Source organism: Cetorhinus maximus, chromosome 25, assembly GCF_964194155.1.
Source record: "Cetorhinus maximus chromosome 25, sCetMax3.hap1.1, whole genome shotgun sequence".
NCBI lineage: Eukaryota > Metazoa > Chordata > Chondrichthyes > Lamniformes > Cetorhinidae > Cetorhinus > Cetorhinus maximus.
Genome location: NC_135903.1, coordinates 45,096,725 through 45,115,220, shown reverse-complemented (window position 1 = coordinate 45,115,220; position 18,496 = coordinate 45,096,725). Strand labels below are relative to the sequence as shown.

The following is an 18,496-nucleotide window of genomic DNA, read 5'->3' as shown; positions in this document are numbered from 1 at the left end:
AGGGAGGGGGCGGTTAGGGGAGGGGGCGGTTAGGGGAGGGGGCGGTTAGGGGAGGGGGTGGTTAGGGGAGGGGGTAGAGGGTGTGGGTTGGGGAGCGGAGGTGAGGTGTGGGGGTTGGGGGGAGGAGAGGTGGGAGGGAGAGGTAGGGGAGAAGGGAGGTAGTGGGTAATGGTTGGGGGGTAGGGGAGAGGGGTGTAGCTGTGGGCAGTAGTGTTTGGGCAGTGGGGTGTGTTTGGGCAGTAGGGGCTTGGGTGTCGGGGGTTCGGGTGGCTGGGGGATAGGGGAGAATGGTGTGGGGGGTTGGGGGATAGGGGAGAATGGTATGGGGGGGGTTGGGGGATAAGGGAGAATGGTATGGTGGGGTTGGGGGATGGGAGAATGGTATGGGGGGGATAGGGGAGAATGGTATGGGGGGGGGGTTGGGGGATAGGGGAGAATGGTATGGGGTGGGGGTTGGGGGATAAGGGAGAATGGTATGGTGGGGTTGGGGGATGGGAGAATGGTATGGGGGGGATAGGGGAGAATGGTATGGGGGGGGGTTGGGGGATAAGGGAGAATGGTATGGTGGGGTTGGGGGATGGGAGAATGGTATGGGGGGGATAGGGGAGAATGGTATGGGGGGGGGGTTGGGGGATAAGGGAGAATGGTATGGGGAGGTTGGGGGATAAGGGTTGCAGGGTAGAGGATGTGGGCCCAACTACCATAATACCGTTTAATTTAATTGAGCCAACTCATCCCTAAAACCTATGTAATTGGCTTTAATCTTTCATTAATAAAGGTTAGCACCCTTTTCAGTGGGATCTAACTCCTTGTGTTAGCTTCAGGCTGTGCAGGATCCCCTCTGATCATGGCCAATGTGTGAAGGGTACAATTTGAGGTCTTTGATTTTCTTCAGAGAGTTCCTCAGAAATCCAGCTGTATGGTTTGTGTGTCAGTTTGTATGTGGTGCTGATTGAATGGGGATGATGCTAAGTTACTTATTCATATGGTCTTCTGATGGCAAAAAAAATTCTCTCTCCCCAGGTACTCCTTCCTGCTCAACCCTTTTGGCTCATAGTGTCGTAATAAGATGTTGTACAGCGTGAAGGAAACATCATCACTGGGCATGACACAAGGTATTCCATGATACAGTGCCTTTAGGAATTTGTTTCTCCCGGGGGACAAGGGAAATTTCTAGTTGTAGGTAGAGGTTGAAATATTTTCACAATGAAAAGGCTCCAGTTTGACTCCTGGTCTATATGAGTGAGCTATCTTTTGCTGATGGTTGAATAGAGAAGGGGATTAGAGGGGTGGGGGGTGGCGTTGATGAATGATCTTTGGGAAAAGGAAGCATCAGACTTGACTATTATGCCCTCAGCAGCTGAATATCCTGTGCACACATTATCCAGGCACAGGGAAGGAAAGCCTTGGATTTATTTAGTGTTGTTCACAACCTCTGACTTCCTAAAGCTCTTTACAGCCAATGAAGTACTTCTGAAGAGTAAGGTTGTAATGTACGAAACATGGTAGTGACTTTGTGCGCAGTGAGGTCCAACAATGTCACAATGTCATGATTATCTGTTTGTGTGGTTGGTTAGGGGATAAAGATTACTAGGACATTGGGACAATTCCCCTGCATTTCTTCAAGATAGTGTTACCTCCCTGGTGCCAGGGTAAAGGACTTCATGGAGATTATTCTGCAGTGGGAAGGGAGTGAGCCAGAAGTTGTGGTACATGTTGGTACTAATGACTTAGAAGTGGTAGGTATCGAGGTCCTTGGGAGGAAGGGAGTACCTGGGAAGGAAGTTCAAAAGTAGGACCTTGAAGGTAGTAATCTCTGGATTGCTTTCAATGCCACACGCTAGCCAGTGTAGAAATAGGAAGGATCAATGCGTGGCTTGTAGGATGGTGCAGGAGTGAGAGCTTCAGACTCTTGGGGTATTAAGGCTAGTTGTGGGGGAGGAAGCGCCTATTCAAAAGACCTGGGACCAGTGTCCTCATAGGGAGGTTCACTCATGTGGGTTGAGAAGGGTTTCAAGTAAATAGGCAGGGAGGTGGGCGCCAGCATATAGAAGTAGAAAAGAAGAATAAGGTGCATAAATGAGTGGGTGTTGGATTGTACTAGAAAAGGGAGTAATATCATGTTAGATATAAGAACTATGAGGAACACTATGACAGGTTTATAATGCATGTATGTAAATGCACCAAGTGTAGTGAATAAGGTTGAACTACAAGCGCAAATAGCCACATGGAGATAGGCTGTACTGTCAACTATTGAAATGTGGCTTAAAGATTGTGAGAACTGGGCGTTTAATACTCCTGGATATCAAGTGTTCAAAGAAAAGGAAGGAAGAAAGGGAGATGGGGTGGCAGTACTGATTAGGGCAGACACTGTCATGTTGGAAAGAGAGGATGTCCCTGAGGGGCAAGGACAGAATCTATTTGGTTAGAGTGGAGAAGCAAAATAGTTACAATAGGGGGTATTTTATTAGCTTCCAAAAAATGAGAGAAAGATAGGGGAGCAAATCCGCAGGGAAATCAGATGTGCCAGAGTTGTGCTATTGAGGTCTTTAATGACCCAGATATTGACTGGGATAATATTAGAGTAAAGGAAGGGGAGGAATTTCTGAAATGTGTTTTGGGAGAGCTTCCTTGACCAATATGTTCTCGGTCCACCTAGGAAAGAGCCATTGCTGGATCTGATGCTGGGAAATGAGATGGATCGAGTATACCAAGTGTTCATGGGAGAACATTTGAATAAAAGTGATCATTGTATCAGAGATTTAGATCAGAAATGAAGAAGAGCAAGGGACACCTTAAAGTTGAAAGTTTGTATTGGAAGAGAGCTAACTTCAAACCCCCAACCTCTGCTACCTAGAAGGACAAGGGCAGCAGATACATGGGAACGCCACCACCTGCAAATTCCCCTCCAAGCCATGCACCATCCTGAGCAAAGGACTTAGTTTCATACCCTTACGCCCTTATCTCAATGAATTTCGGGCTCGGCACAATGCTGAACTCTTCTTCCGCCGCCTTCGTCTCTGTGCTCACTTCTTTGGGCAGGAGTCCTCTCCCTGTTCAACGGATCCTTTTACCCACCTCCAATATTCTCCCTCCACCTGGACCCATCCCTCTGGATTCTTACCTTCTCTTGATTTTTTCATTGAGAACTGTCGGCGTGACATTAGTCGTCTCAGTTTCTCTGCTCCTCTCACCCACTCTAACCTGTCTCTCTCTGAACTTGCTGCACTCCGTTCTCTCAGGTCCAACCCTGACATTGTCATCAAACCCGCTGACAAGGGTGGTGCTGTTGTTGTCTGGCGCACTGACCTCTACCTCGCAGAGGCTGAGCGTCAACTTGCAGACACTTCCTCCTACCTCCCCCTGGACCATGACCCCACCACTGAACATCAAGCCATTGTTTCCAGGACTGTTACTGATCTCATCTCCTCTGGAGATCTTCCTTCCACAGCATCCAACCTGATAGTCTCCCAACCTCGGATGACCCGCTTCTACCTCCTACCCAAAATCCACAAACAGGACTGTCCCGGCAGACCGATCATGCCAGCCTGTTCCTGCCCCATGGAACTCATTTCTTGCTATCTTGATTATCCATTACAAGCTTACCGACTCCCACAGCTACCTTGACTACAGCTCCTCACACCCCGCTTCCTGTAAGGACTGCATCCCATTCTCTCAGTTCCTTCGCCTCCGTCGCATCTGTTCTGATGATGCCACTTTCAAAAACAGTTCCTCTGACATGTCTTCCTTCTTCCTTAACCGAGGTTTTCCATCCACGGTGGTTGACAGGGCCCTCAACCGTGTCCGGCCCATCTCCCGTGCATCCGCCCTCACACCTTCCTCTCCCTCCCAGAAACATAATAGGGTCCCCCTTGTCCTCACTTATCACCCCACCAGCCTCCGCATTCAAAGGATCACCCTCCGCCATTTCCGCCAACTCCAGCATGATGCCACCACCAAACACATCTTCCCTTCACCCCACCCCCCGGCGGCATTCCGCCGGGATCATTCCCTTCGGGACACCCTGGTCCACTCCTCCATCACCCCCTACACCTCAACCCCCTCCCACGGCACCTTCCCATGCAACCGCAAAAGGTGCAACACCTGTCCTTTTACTTCCCCTCTCCTCACCGTCTAAGGGCCCAAACGCTCCTTTCAAGTGAAGCAGCATTTCACTTGCACTTCCCTCAACTTAGTCTCCTGCATTCGTTGCTCCCAATGCGGTTTCCTCTACATTGGAGAGACCAAACGCAGACTGGGTAACCGCTTTGCAGAACATCTTCGGTCTGTCCGCAAGCATTACCCAGACCTCCCTGTCGCTTGCCATTTCAACACACCACCCTGCTCTCATGCCCACATGTCCGTCCTTGGCTTGCTGCATTGTTCCAGTGAAGCACAACACAAACTGGAGGAACAGCACCTCATCTTCCGACTAGGCACTTTACAGCCTTCCGGACTGAATATTGAGTTCAACAATTTTAGATCATGAACTCTCTCCTCCATCCTCACCCCCTTTCTGATCCTCCCTTTTTTTTCCCAATAATTTATATAGATTTTTCTTTTCCCACGTATTTTCATTATTTTTAAATGTATTTCCATCCATTGTTTTATCTCTACCTTTTAGCCTATTTCGATTCCTTCACCCCACCCCCACCCCCACTAGGGCTATCTGTACTTTGCTTGTCCTGTTTGCTACCCTTAATTAGCACATTCCTTAGATAATATCACCACCTTCAACACCTCTTCGTCCTTTTGTCTGTGACATCTTTTGGTTATCTCCACCTATCACTGGCCCTCTATCCAGCTCTACTTGTCCCACCCCCCCTTAAACCAGCTCTACTTATCCCACCCCCCCCCCTTAAAACCAGCTTATATTTCACCTCTCTTCTATTTTTACTTAGTTCTGTTGAAGGATCATTCGGACTCGAAATGTTATCTGTGTTCCTCTCCGCAGATGCTGCCAGGCCTGCTGAGTTTTTCCAGGTATTTTTGTTTTTGTTTTGACTTGGAACCATATCGTTGTTCCTTCACTATCACTGGTCAAAATCCTGGAACTCCCTCCCTAACAGCACTGTGGGTGCGCCTACATCACATGGACTGGAGTGGTTCAAGAAGGCAGCTGACCACCACCTTCTCAAGGGCAATTAGGGATGGGCAATAAGTGCTGGCCCAGCCAGCGAAGCACACACCTGTGAAAGAATACAAAAAATGGGAGGGAATCTAGCCAGTGTATAATGGAACCGAAGACTAATAAGAAAATTTGTATTGGAACAACGGGTGATCTTTGAGGAGATATTTCGGATACAGGCTGGGTACATTCAACAAGAGAGAAAGACGGACGAACCAAAGCCAGGACTCCTTGGATGACGAGGGAGATAGTAAATATGATGAAGCAAAAAAAAGAGGATGATGCATGCATGTCAGGTGAATTCTTCAAGCGAGAACAAGGCCAAATATAAGTTGAGGGGGGAAGTGAAGGGGCAAATAAGATTGAGAATGAGAGTAGAATGACAGTTATCATAAAAGGGAACCCAAGAATTTTCTACTGGCATGTAAATGGTAAGTGGGCAGTAAGAGGGAGCCTGTTAGGGACAAAGAGAGTGATGTATGCCTAGATGCACAGGGAAAGATGAGAATACTTATGAATATTTTGTTTTGAAGAGGATGCTGACAAACTATCGTTCGAAGGAGAGATAGTTGAGGTAATTCATAGGGTGAAAATTGATAGGCAGGATGTACTGGAAAAGCTGGCTCCACTTAGTGGATAAGTTGCCTGGTCTGGATCGCTTGCATCCCAGGTTGCTTAAGGAATTGGGTGCGGAGATAGCCAAAGGGCTTGTCATAATCCTCCAATGTTCCCTAGAATCAAGAAGGAGCCCGAGGATTGGCATGTAGCAAATGTGACACCCTTGTTCAAGAAAAGGTGAAGGACATTCCTGTTAACCAAAGACCGGTCAGTTTAACATCAGTGGTGGATAAGGTTTTAGAAACAATAATCAGGGGAAAAAAACCAACAGGCACTTGGAGAGGTTTGAGTTAATTAAGAACAGCCAACGCAGATTTGTAAAAGGCAGATCATCTTTGACTAAAGCTGAATAAATTTTTTGATGAAGTAACAGAGAAAGTTGATGAAGAGAATGCGTGGATTATGTCTATATTGATTTTAAGAAAGCCTTTGACAAAGTACCACGAAAAGGCTGGTTTACAAAATTGAGGCTAGTGGAAGAGGAGGGATGGTGTCAGCTTGGATAAAAAAAATGGCTTAAGGACAGAAAAACAGCGAGTTATGGTAAATGGTTGCTTTTCAGACTGGAGGATGGCAGACAGTTGTGTTCCCCAAGGTTTAGTGCTAGGATCACTTTTTTTTGCCATATATAAAAGACTTGGATATTGGAATACAGAAAATTAGCTGATGATACCAAACTTGGAGCTGTGGCTAATGATGAGGATGATACCAATTGATTGCAACAAGACATAGTCTAGTAGAATAGGCAGACAAGAGGGAAATGGAATTTAATTCTGAGAAGTGTGAGATGATGCATTTTTGCAGAATTGATAGAGAGAGCCAATATAGACTTCATGGCACAGTAATGAAGTGTGTCCAGGGACAGTGACTTGTGGGTGCATGTGCACAGATCCTTTTATGTGTGGCAGGACATATTGAGAGAATAATTAGCAAAGCATATGGGATCTTGGGCTTCATAATAGGGGTGTTGGGTACAAAGCAGGGAAGTTAAGCTGCACCTTTATAAAGCTTTGGTTAGGGCACAACTAAGATTATTGTGTCTAGTTCTGGTCACCATTCTTTAGGAAGCATTTGAGGGCCCTTGAGAGGGTGCAGAGGAGATTTACCAGAATGGTTCCAGGATAAGGGATTTTAGTTACAAGGTTAGGTCGGAGAAGCTGGGGTTGTTCTCCTTGGAGCAAAGGAGATTGAGGGGAGATTTGATAGAGGGGACAAGATTCTGATAGGTTTAGATAAGGTAGACAAAGAAAAGCTCGTCCCATTAGCTGATGGTACAAGGACTTGGGGACACAGATTTAAGATTTCGGGGCATGAGATGTGGGGAGAATGTGAGGAAGAACTTTTCTATGCAGTGTGTGGCAATGACCTGGGACCCGCTGTCCACAAGGTGGAAGCAGAGACAATCAATGTTTTCAAAAGGGAATTGGATGGGCACTGAAGGGAAATAAACTTGCAGGGTTATGGGGATAGAACAGGGGGATGGCACTGACTGGATTGCTTTACAGAGAGCTGGCAGACTCGATGGACTGAATGGCTATGCTATAATAACTGATTCTATGATTCCAGGGTCATGGGATTTTTTTTCCATGTGAGAGTTTACCGGGGCCTCTGTTTAACATCTCATCTGAAAGATAGCACCTCCAACAGTGCTGCATCCTTGGAGTACTGTACTGTTATCCTAGATTTTTTGCTTAAGTCTCTAGAGTGAGGTTTGAATTTGGGTAAGGAACTGCATGCTGTCCATGAAATGGTGCCCAGCAGCATTGGCACCTTTGGGGCAGAGGAACAGAGAAACAATGAAATTGTTGAGCTGGAGGCCAGAGGAGAAATCGACACCCGGGGCTAATGATTGTGACTCACATGCATCTGTTTTAAGAATGGCACTGTTCTTTACACAATGCTCTCCTTTCTCATAGACACTGGAGGGAAACAAGGAAGAGGGAAGTGCTCTGTCGGTCATGTGCAGTGGAAAATCTCTGCTGTGACTGAGCAGTTGATGAGCTGCAAGAATGGATGGTTTTCTCAAGTAATGAAGGTAAGAGGACAGTGTGGGAGCTGTGATGGTCCCATTGGCTGAGGCTTTTCTCGGGGCTGTCCTCCATGTGGTAATGTAGATAAAGTGATATGAAAATTGTATGTTAAACTCTCAAGATGAGGGTTCATGTATTAAACATAAAATGTGTAGTTAGCTGTTGCAGGGAGTGTGAAACAGTTGATAAACATTTCTGAAATAAATCCTCACTCTGACTGATATAAATCAGTTAGTAAAGCACAGTTCACCCCCTCACACAGATTGTGGAGTAAGTGCTCCAGCTGTGATAGTGCTGAGCCCAGCAGACCCAGAGCTCTCCCTGTCTGTGCAGAATCAGATGATCTCAGCAACCACTGTAGAACTCCAGTTGGCCTCAGTGCCCTGGAAGCCTATTTAAAGGCTAAAAATCATTCTCAAAAAATGTCAGCCTTTACAAAGAATGAACAGTGGAGCTGGGGGTTGTGGGGCTTGGGTATGAGGAGAGTTTGTGGAGAACAGGGCCAAATGGAAGTATGAAATGGAGTGTCTGAGCGAGTGGTGGAGCAGAACTGATGCATATTATGCAGCTCTGTACAGGGAGGGTAAGAAGGGTTGTCCTGTTGGGCGCTTGAAGACTGGTGGAATCTTTGGGGTTGTGGAGATCTATGATCCAAATGTTTTAAGGGTACATGGAGAATGCCATGTCTGGCCCACTGAGGAAATCCCTTCGAGGACTGATGAAATGTCAACTAGGCAGCTTTGGTTGAATCAGACATGCTGGCTGTAAGTAGGACCATCTCACAACTCCAGAAATATAGAATGAAAACAGAAAATGCTGGAAAAACTCTGCAGGTCTGGCAGCATCTGTGGAGAGAGAAACAGAGTTAACGTTTTGAGTCCAATATGACCCTTCTCCAGAAATATAGGGTTCTCTCAAAGCCAAGAAGCCCCCATAAAGGGCTAGTATTTAGGCATCATACTGCTCACACTTGGGGAGGTCCTAGCATGAGCTTCAGCAGATGACATGCATCATTCATAGAGCCATAGAAATTTGCAGCAAGGACGGAGGTCTTTTGATCGATCGTCAGCTATCCAACCTCATCCATTTTTGAGCTTTTGGTCCATAGCCTTGAGGTTATGGTACTTCAAGTGCATATCAAGTGCCGCACCCCTAGCCAGGCTATTCCAGTACAGCTACAACACTGGCATCTACCCGGCTATGTGGAAAGTTGCCCAGATATGTCCTGTACACAAAAAGCAGGACATATCCAACCTGGCAAATTACCGCCCCATCAGTCTACTCTCCATCAGTAAAGTGATGGAAGGGGTCATCAACAGTGCTATCAAACAGCACTTGCTTAGCAATATCCTGCTTACTGACACCCAGTTTGGGTTCTGCCAGGGCCACTCAGCTCCTGACTTCATTACAGCCTTGGTTCAAACATGGACAAAAGAGCTGAACTCCTGAGGTGAGGTGAGAGTGACTGCCCTTGACATCAAGGCTGCATTTGACCGAGTGTGGCATCAAGGAGCCCTAGCAAAACTGGAGTCAATGGGAATCAGGGGAAAACTCTTCACTGGTTGGAATCATACCTAGCACAAAAGAAGATGGTTGTGGTTGTTGGAGGTCAGTCATCTCAGCTCCAGGAAATCACTGCAGGAGTTCCTCAGGGTACTGTCCTCATCCCAACCATTTTCAGCTGCTTCATCAATGTCCTTCCTTCCATCATAAGGTCAGAAGTTGGGATGTTCGCTGATGATTGCACAATGTTCAGCACCATTCGTGACTCCTCAGATACTGAAGCAGTCCATGTCCAAATGCAGCAAGACCTGGCTTGGGCTGATAAGTGGCAAGTAACATTTATGCCACACAAGTGCCAGGCAGTGACCATCTCCAACAAGAGAGAATCTAACCATCGCCCCTTGACGTTCAATGGTATTACCATCACTGAATCCCCCACTGTCAACATCCAGTCGGTTACTATTGACCAGAAACGGAACTGGACTAGCCATATAAGTACTGTGGCTACAAGAGCCGGTTAGAGGCTAGGAATCCTGCGATGAGGAGCTCACCACCTGATTCCCAAAGCCTGTCCACCATCTACAGGCGACAAGTCAGGAGTGTGATGGAATACTCCCCACTTGCCTGGATGAGTGCAGCTCCCACAACACTCAAGAAGCTTGACACCATCCAGGACAAAGTAGTCCGCTTGATTGACATCCTATGCACAAACATTCACTCCCTCTGCCATCGACGCACAGTAGCAGCAGTGTGTACTATCTACAAGATGCACTTCAGGAGTTCACCAAGGCACCTTAGACAGCACCTTCCAAACCCACAACTACTACCATTTAGAAGGACAAGGGCAGCAGATAGATGGGAATACCATCACCTGGACGTTCCCCTCCAAGTCACTCACCATCCTGACTTGGAAATATATCGCCATTCCTTCAGTGTCGCTGGGTTAAAATCCTGGAACTCCCTTCCTAACAGCACTGTGGGTGTACCTACACCACATAGACTGCAGCTTTTGAAGAAGGCAGCTCACCACCACCTTCTCGAGCAGCTAGGGATGGGTAATAAATGCTGGCCCACCCAGCGAAGCCCACATCCCGTAAATGAATTTTTAAAAATCCAAGTACTTTTAAATGTTATGAAGGTTTTTGCCTCTACCACCCTTCCAGGCAGTGAGTTCTACAACCCCGCCAGCACCTGGGTGAAAAGAATTCTCTTCAAATCGTCTCTAAACCATTTACTTCTTGCCCTAAATCTAGATCTTTGGTTCTGGACCTCTCAGTCAAGGGAAATAGGGCCTTTCTGTCTATAATATTATGATCCTGGTTGAGACTAATAACTTAAAAAAAATGAAATCTGTACAATCCAGTTGATGGCTGAAAGGATGACATGACAAGATTTCATGTTTGAAGACTTTTACTGTAAAGACCAGGCTAAAAGCACTATTGATTAAATCGTATTTTTTAGGCAACTTATATTTTAAATTATAAAACGGAATTTTCCCCTTCTAAGACAACTGAAAGAACCCCACTTTACAGTCCTTTATGTAGACATTCAATTCTCCTGGAATTAGTCCAAAGCTCCTGAAGATTTACTTCTCTTTTCCTTTCTCAGTCTGGTAACCTTTAAGCCCAGACTTGTCTTTCACAGTGTGGGCTTTTCCTGGTGATTCACTCTTTAGTGCAAGTTAGGCAAATCTTCCAGGTTTGTTTCAAATACTCAGAAATTTGATCCTTTCAATCCGAGCATGAGCTCCCAGCTGCACTACTACACGATGAACCAGAGAGACACTCAACCTCGAGCTGTTTCCTTGCTCCTGGATCTTGGCAGACTGCCTGTGTCTGCGTTTTCAGAGATATCTTAGAAACCCTTCCCCTCTTAAAGCCCATCTCTATGGCAACGTGAATCATATGGGCCTCATATCCAGTTAGAAATACTGATTAGCAATCCTTGAGACCCCAACTCTCTTTTATCTTGTAAGTAAATAGACAGTTCAAAGCATAACTGTTTACAACCAAACATTCTCAACACCTTCCTGGGACTTGAGAGACCAGTAGTCTAACCACTATAACTGCAGGTGCTCCTGCTATTGTCCCCAGGTATGAACATACTGCACCTTCTTTGTAACAAAATAACCTTGGCCTCCCTTTAATCTTCAACAGCCATGTCACCCAGGCCTGTTGTTAGGACGATTTCAGAACAGGTCATATGACCCCTTTCATTTTACCCTAAATTAAAGGGAAAGTTCCAAAACATAGCAGTCTTTTAAACCTCACAATTGTAACCCTTCCTCTCCTCACCACCCAAAGAAATATTAAATTATCGCCGAAAAGTCATCAAAAGAATACTGGCAGGTGTATATTGTAGACAGAGAAGAAATTCTCTGTCGCAACGCTTTTGGGCCTCTAGATTCAGTATTTCCTTTGGTTCTTGTTTAAAATCAAATCTTACATTGTTATCAGGGTGTTTTTAATCCAGTCTTTGGATCATCCTGTTCAGATTTTACCTCTTGATCTCAATTTTCTTTCAGAACTGTAGGTTCTTTATTGTCTGAATTTGGAAAAAAAAATGATTTGGCTAGCCAAACATCTGGATGGTCTTCCTCCTGCCTAATACATTTACGATTTGATTACGGTTCTCCTTCACTGTTTTAAGAATATTGTTAATGTCATATTGATTATCAGGCAAAAAATCCTGGTACTCTTTTTCGCCAATTTCCGGATTGATTTAAATTCCTTTCCCCAGTTGTCATGAATTTTGCTCAACTCTTTTACAAGAGCAACAGCTTCTGAAGTTTTAACTTATCCTCCAAAACTTGAATATGTCTTAATTATTCCACTGGATCATCCTTAGCTACAACAAACATGTTTTAAAGCACTGTCTTTGTTTCTTTCTCAGCCTGGAATAGAATAGAATCAGAGAATAGTTACAGCACTGAGATGCTTCCTTTATTTTGTTTTGACATCTGTGACTTCGGATCTGCAGGAAGATTCACCGTAAACAGATTCAGTTCGTTTGCCGTTGTTTGTAACTCTTCGTTGTTGGTCTGAAGTTTCAAGGTCTCTTTAATCTCAGAAGTCTGAACTTTTCTCTTTGGGCACATCCTTATTTGAAACTCTTTCGAGTTATCAACAGTCACAGATTGCAACTCTTTTCGAGTACAATCACAGTTCTTGGTTTCCGGGAGTGACTCATGAACCCACAACCCTCTGATTCAAAGGTGAGGGTGCTATGAACTGAGCCACAGCTGACACCTCCAAAAGAGAGAGGGGAAACTCTTTCGAGTTACCAACAGTCACAGATTGCAACTTCTTTCGAGTACAATCACAGTTCTTGATTTTCCAGGAGTGGGACATGAACCCACAACCCTCTGATTCAAAGGCGAGGGTGCTATGAACTGAGCCACAGCTGACACCCCTACATCCTTATTTGAACCAGTACATTCTACAGCAGGATTGCAAATAGTCCCTGATTCCTTTCATGTGCTGTCAATTTCAGTGGATTTGCCAGCCGTCTCAGGATCTTCCACAAGATAATATCAACATTATTCATTGGTAACTTCGTCTTCACTCCAACAATAACAGACCCATTTGTCTAAAGTACAGTTTAATTCACTCTTAAAAATAATTGAACAGGTAAACAATTTCCAGCAGTACCATGAATTAGTACACTTTTATTTAGCCAACTCGCTGAAGAGAAATTCACGTCTTTTGCTAAGATCAGGGATTAAGTCAACACCGTATCTTGAAGAATAACTATCTTTTTGGCCCCTTTATCTGACAAAACTGGAGTTACCTCACCTTCAACTATAAAACTCTCATGATCTTTTATGTTCTGATTTGCACCTGCAGTAGATACATTAGATGATATTGTTTTGTCACAAGTTTCACCCACTGGATAGCATTTTCTGGAGAAACACGAGACACTCCTATCAATGCCACTAACTTAGCCTTCAATTTCTAACAATCTGCTTTCACATGCCCTGTTTTATGACTTAAGTAACATATTGGTCTCCTTCGTTCTACTCATCCTCTACACTGTCTTTTTTACTGCTCTGAGAATCATCTATCTTTTCAGTTCTGCCATCCTCCTCATGGTAATTAGTGTTCTGTTCACTATCACTTCTCTTACCTCTCCAGCTTCTCTGTGGGTTTGCAAACAAAGGTTTGCTGCATCTATATGTTTGTGGGATAATTTGTAACTATCAGCCATAACAGCCGTCTCACTTATTTTAGAATTTTGCAATTTTCTAGATGGGATCTGATTCATAAAATATTGTTTTTAAGTTCTTCCACTAACAGCTTTCTAAGTCATATACCAGCGATCAAACAATCTTTTTTTTATTTCAGCAAATGCCACAAAAGTCTGATTCTGTCTCTTCCTCACGTTTCTAAACTTTTGTCTGGAGGCTTCTAGAACTAACTCATACACATTAAGCAGAGCAGTCTTAACCATATGAGGTGGTGGTGGGGGAGCATTTTAGTGATAGCGACCACAACATGGTACAATTTAAGTTTGTTATGGACAAAGAAATAGACAAGTTGAAAAAAAATGTTTTGGATTGGGGGAGAGCGGATTTTAGTAAAATAAGGCAGGATCTGGCCAAGGTAGACTGAGAACAGCTACTTGTGGGGAAATCTACAGAGGAGCAGTGGAGGTGGGTGGGGGGGGGGGGGGGGGGGCATTCAAAAAGGAAATGGGGAGGGTACAGGCTCAACATGTTCCCTCTAGGGTGATAGGAAGGAGTAACAAGCCCAGAGAACCATGGATGACCAGAGATATTCAGGTTACAATGAGAAGGAAAAGAGAGGCTTATAGCAGGTACAAGGGAAGCAGATCAGCAGAGGCATTAGTGGAGTGCAGAAAGTGCAGGGTGGAGCTTAAGAAAGCAATTAGGAGAGCAAAGAGGGGATAGGAGAAAGCTCTGGCTGGTAAAAGTAGGGAAAATCCCAAGATATTCTATAAATATATGAATGGGAAGAGGATAACCAGGGAAAGAGTAGGGCCCATTAGAGACCAAGGAGGAAATCTATGGGTGGAGCCAGAGGACATCGGTAGAGTGTTGAACAAATACTTCACATCCGTCTTCACCCAAGAGAATGAGGATGAAGGTATGGAACTCGGGGAGAGAGACTGCGAGGTTCTTGAGCAAATTGATATAGGGAGTGACAAGGTATTGGAGGTGTTGGCAGGCTTAAAAGTGGACAAATGTCCAGGTCTGGATGATTTGTATCCCGGACTGCTGAGGGAGGCAAGGGAGGAGATCGCAGGGGCTCTGACCCAAATTTTTAATTCCTCTCTGGCCACGGGGGAGGTGCCAGAGGACTGGAGAACAGCTAATGTGGTTCCGCTATTTAAGAAGGGTTGTAGAGATAAGCTAGGGAACTACAGGCCAGTGAGTCTCACATCAGTGGTAGGGAAACTATTGGAGAAAATTGTGAAGGAGAGTATCTCCGCTTGGAGAGGCAAGGTTTGATCAGGGATAGTCAGCATGGCTTTGTCAGAGGGAGGTCATGCCTAACAAATTTGATTGAATTTTTTGAGGAGGTGTGTAGATGAGGGTAGTGTAGTTGATGTAGTTTATATGGATTTCAGCAAAGCCTTTGACAATGTCCCACATGGGAGACATATAAAGAAGGCAAATGCACATGGGATACAGGGTAATTTGATAAGGTGGATTCAAAATTGGCTTAGTTGTAGGAGACAGAGGGTGATGACAGAAGGCTGCTTTAGTGACTGGAAGCCAGTGTCCAGTGGCGTACCACAGGGATCTGTGCTGGGTCCCCTATTATTTGTCATTTACATAAACGACATAGATGATTATGGGGGGTAGGATTAGTAAGTTTGTGGATGACACAATGATTGGCTGGGTGGTTAACAGTGAGGTTGAGTGTCTTGGGCTACAGGAAGATATGGACGGGATGGTCAAATGGGCAGATAAGTGGCAGATGGAATTTAACCCTGAAAAGTGTGAGGTGAAACACTTTGGAAGGAGTAATTTGACAAGGAAGTATTCAATGAACGGCATGACACTAGGAAGTTCTGAGGAACAAAGGGACCTTGGCGTGTGTGTTCACAGATCTCTGAAGGCGGAGGGGCATGTTAGTGGGGTGGTGAAAAAGGCATATGGGACACTTGCCTTTATCAATTGAGGCATACAAAAGTAGGGAGGTCATGTTGGAGTTGTATAGAACCTTGGTGAGGCCACAGCTGGAGTACTGTGTGCAGTTCTGGTCACCACATGATAGGGAGGATGTGATTGCACTGGAAGGGGTGCAGAGGAGATTCACCAGGATGTTGCCTGAGATGAAACATTTAAGTTATGAAGGGAGGTTGGATAGACTTGGGTTGTTTTTGTTGGAGCAGAGAAGACTGAGGGGCGACCTGATTGAGGTGTACAAGATTATGAGGGGCATGGACAGGGTGGATAGGGAGTAGCTGTTCTCCTTAGTTGAAGGGTCAGTCACGAGGGGACATAAGTTCAAAGTCAGGGGCAGGAGGTTTAGGGGGGATGTGAGGAAAAACTTTTTTACCCAGAGGGTGGTGATGGTCTGGAATGCGCTGCCTGGGAGGGTGGTGGAGGCGGGTTGCCTCACATCCTTTAAAAAGTACCCGGATGAGCACTTGGCACGTCATAACATTCAAGGCCCTGGGCCAAGTGCTGGTAAATGGGATTAGGTAGGTCAGGTGTTTCTCACGTGTCGGTGCAGACTCGATGGGCCGAAGGGCCGAAGGGCCTCTTCTGCACTGTGTGATTCTGTGGTAATCTGCAGACTGTTCACCTGAAAGAGTTGAATAAATCTCCAACGCTTTCTCTACCAAAACACTTTGTAATAGAATTGTCCAAATTTGTCTTGCCTATTGTAACTTTCTTGCAATTTTCTCAGATGTGGCAAAATACGTTTCAACCCCTTCCTCACTGAATTTAGACACTAGATGAATATTCCTTGCCAAATCAAAACCAGGGGTTAAGTCTGACCCATTGTCAAGCCTGCCTGCTACTTCCTTTGTGTGTATTCTTAGCCTTTCCTTTTCCAGTTCAAATTTCTTGGCTTTCTTATCTCTTTGCACCTCTCTCTCTGGCTTTCTCTTTTTCTTCTCTTTGGAATTCTAATTCCAGATTTTGCATTTTCTCTTTCGTTTTCTTTTACCGCTCTTTCAGTTGCAAGTTTCTTCATTACTTTTTCCAATTCAAGCTGCTTCATTTGCAGCTGAATTCTGGCCAACTCAATCTGCATTTTTTCAGGATTGCTTTTTTCTTCCTCAAAATTCAAATTTTGAGCTCCTACTTCAAGTATTTCTGCTTTCTCATCACCTATTTTTAAATCTTCAAACTTTTTTCCACCGCTATTAAATTAGCCTTTGTTAACTGTTGCAAGGGAGTCACAGACAAGTCCTCTCCGTTGAGGATATTGCTATTTTAACTTTTCAATGAATGTAGCAATAGTCACTGTGAAATCTTGTTTGTTTAAACTTTGAGAAAACCCAATGTCCTTGTCTCAGCCTGTAGATTCAAAATTAAGAGCCCCCAATTTATGACCCCTGTAGAGACTGATAACAAAAAAAAATTTGAAGACCTAGTTGATAGCTGAAAGGATGACACAAGATTTCACGTTTTAAGACAGACTAAAACAACCGAACTAAAAGTACTATTGACTGAACGCTATTTTTGTAGGCAACTTATATTTTCAACAACAGTTCAGAACTTTCTCCTTTTACTTCTAAAGCAACTGGAAAAACTCACTTTACAGGTATACGTTACACTGCCCTTTAAGTAGACATTCAATTCTCCCGGAACCAGTCCAAAGTGATTCTTAACTCCCGAAGGTTTACTTCCATTGCTTTCCTTTCCCAGCCTGGGAACTTTTAACCCCTTAACAGTCTTTCACAGTAAGTTTTTTCTGGCAGTTCTCCCTCTAGTGCAAGCTTGGTGAATCTTCCAGGTTTGCTTCAAATCCTCACGAATTTGATCTACACGGACTGCAGCAGTTCAAGAAGGCAGCTGACTACCACCTTCTCAAGGGCAACTAGGGATGGACAATAAATGCTGGCCCTGCCTGCGAAGCCTGCATCCCGTGAGTGAATAAAAAAAAATCCCGCTGTGAGCTCCCACCAGCATTCCTGTGCAATGAATCATAGATACACTTGACCTCTAGCTGCTCCCACCCTCCCAGATCCCAGCAGATTGCCTGTATCTGAGAGTTTTCAGGGATATCGCAGAAACCCTTCTCCTCTTGAAGCTCATCTCCGTGGCAACATGAATCACATGGGCCTTGTATCCAGGAAGAAATGCTGAATACCTATACTTGAGATTATAACTTTCTTTCATCTTGTATGTAAATGGATATTTTAAAGCACAGCTGTTTACAACCTGACATTCTCAACATCTTCCTGGGACTTTGGAGACTAGCAGCCTAATCACTGTAAACAGTGATGCTGCTGCCATTTTCCCCAGATGTGAACACCCTACACCTTCCTTCAAGCAAAATAACCCAGGCCTCCCATTAATCTTTTAACAGCCACGTCGCCCAGGTCTCTTGTTAGGTAAACTTCAGAACAGGTCACATGACCCCTTTAATTTAGCCTAAATTAAAGAGCCAGCCCCAAATCATAACAACCCTCATCATTGCAACATTATCTAGACCGCTTATAATTTTATACACTTCAGTTAGATTTCCTCAGCCTCCTCTGTTCCAAAGAAGACAACCCTAACCTAACCAATCTTTCCTCATAACTTAAAATTCTCCACTCCAGTCAGCACTCCTGTATATTTCCTTTGTACCATGTCTGGCGCAATCAGATCTTTCACATGATCTTTCCCAGAATTGCATGCAGTACTCCAGCTGTAGCCTTAATAGTGTTTTGTGCAGTTCCAGCATAACTTCCCATCTCTTCTATTCTACGCCTTGGCTAATAAAAGTCAGTATCCTCTATGCTTTCTTGACCATCTTATCTACCTGTGCAGCTTCAGGGATTCTTGAATATGCATCCCCAAGGTCCCTTTGTTCTACCACCCTTCACAATATCCTGCCATTCATTGTGTATTGCCTCGCCTTGTTTATCTTCCCTAAATTCATTATCTTACTCTTCTCTAGATTGATAATTTGCCACTGTTTCACCCACCTGACGAGTCCATTTATATCATCCTGTATACAGTTATTTATGGCATAGAAGGAGGCTATTCAGCCCGTTCAGTCCATGCTGCCTCTCTGGAGCAATCCAG

The 18,496-nt window shown here is 44.7% G+C and overlaps 1 protein-coding gene across 2 annotated transcripts in view; it reads left to right on the top strand.

Annotated features, from left to right (window-relative positions):
- Positions 1-1,019: 1,019 nt before the first annotated feature.
- Positions 1,020-18,496, top strand: part of LOC144668097 (KAT8 regulatory NSL complex subunit 1-like) — a 249,087-nt gene continuing 231,610 nt past the window's right edge. Inside the window, exons 1-2 of one of the 2 annotated variants that reach the window (XM_078529886.1) lie at positions 1,020-1,115; positions 7,663-7,781. The gene's annotated coding sequence lies outside the window, so the exon portion shown is untranslated. Of the gene's footprint in view, positions 1,116-5,791; positions 5,924-7,662; positions 7,782-18,496 lie in introns of those variants that run through there. The other variant, XM_078529887.1, reaches the window with a different exon arrangement.